Source organism: Triticum dicoccoides, chromosome 6A, assembly GCF_002162155.2.
Source record: "Triticum dicoccoides isolate Atlit2015 ecotype Zavitan chromosome 6A, WEW_v2.0, whole genome shotgun sequence".
Classification (NCBI taxonomy): domain Eukaryota; kingdom Viridiplantae; phylum Streptophyta; class Magnoliopsida; order Poales; family Poaceae; genus Triticum; species Triticum dicoccoides.
Window position 1 is genome coordinate 251,165,129 of NC_041390.1, and position 1,391 is coordinate 251,166,519.

A 1,391-nucleotide genomic window follows, 5' to 3' on the forward strand; every position below is an offset into this window, starting at 1 on the left:
AACACTGAGCTTCGGCTAAATCACACTAGAACAGGTTCACAAAACATGGCAAAAGTGCAAAAGATATCAGCTTCACAGACTTGGTGAAAATACTAACATGTCAAAAACAACATCAGGAAGCAATGTTTAGAGCAAGCAAACAACATGCTAAAAGAACATATCATGGCAAATAAAGACATGGCATGATTCTACTAAGAGCATAGATCAAAAGTCCCTTACTGAACATAAGCCAAAAGGCATAGAAGATATGATGGCACCCATGTAAACATAGCAAGTGTTATTAACAGTTTCAGACTTAGCAGAAAAACAGAGCATCACATAAACAAATTTACGATAGCAACTTTGCGAGGTCATGTCTCTCAGCATAAAGCATTGCATGACAAAATAAGCATACCAATAGCAATATGTCATGTTCGTGAAGCTAACCATGGCAATAGAAAGTTCATAGGATGCATGGATCACTAGCAACAACCATGGCAATTGTGATTGACATGTTAACATTCTGCCAGGAGCATTTATGGCAAAAGTAGAGTAAGAAAATGACATTCTACAACACTCCATGATTGCAAACAGGGGCACAAATAGATAGAGCATAACCACATGTTCCAAACATCCTTACTGAAGTATCTCAAAATAAAGCATGGATCTCACTGTAGCATCAAGTTTACATGGCATCAAAATAACATCAGGAAAAAGACAGCAAAATCTCAAGTCCCTGAAAACAGCAACATCACGAAGCCTAGTTTGCATGCTTGTGCTAGTCACCACATAGATCACAAAACTACTAGACAAGCACCTCTTTAAAGATGGAATGATGTAGTTCAAAACACATGTAGACCTCATGCTCATATGATGCACACATCAAATGCAACAAAAATGACAAATCAACATGATCTGATAAGTACCAACAGCTAACATTTTATAGCACCCTTGCATCAATGAAAATGGCATCATAACAGACAGTAACATGCATGACAATGCTTCTAAAGTGAAGAGCTCAACGATTCGAACAATTCGACATATCATATGCATCATTTGGGGCTACGGTCACCAAGATATGACAGGTTAATAGAGGCATAAAAATATTACAAAAAAGGACTTAGACGAAACTCGACCTCGAGGGGGGAAAAGTCAACCCGCGGAAACCAAGGCAGGGCCAGAGATCTCACCGGATCCATGGCGGTTGGTGGCGGAGGCGGGCGCAGGCGCCGGGTCCGGGCGTGGGGACGCCGGATCTGGCCAGCGGTGAGGTGGCGCGGTGGCGGGGCGGAGCTGGGCAGCGCCGGTGGAGGAGCTTGGCGCTGCGGCGGGGCGGCGCTGGTGATGGAGCTGGGCGGCGCCGGTGGAGGATCTTGGCACGGCGGCGGGGCGGCGCTGGCCGGAAAGGCGAG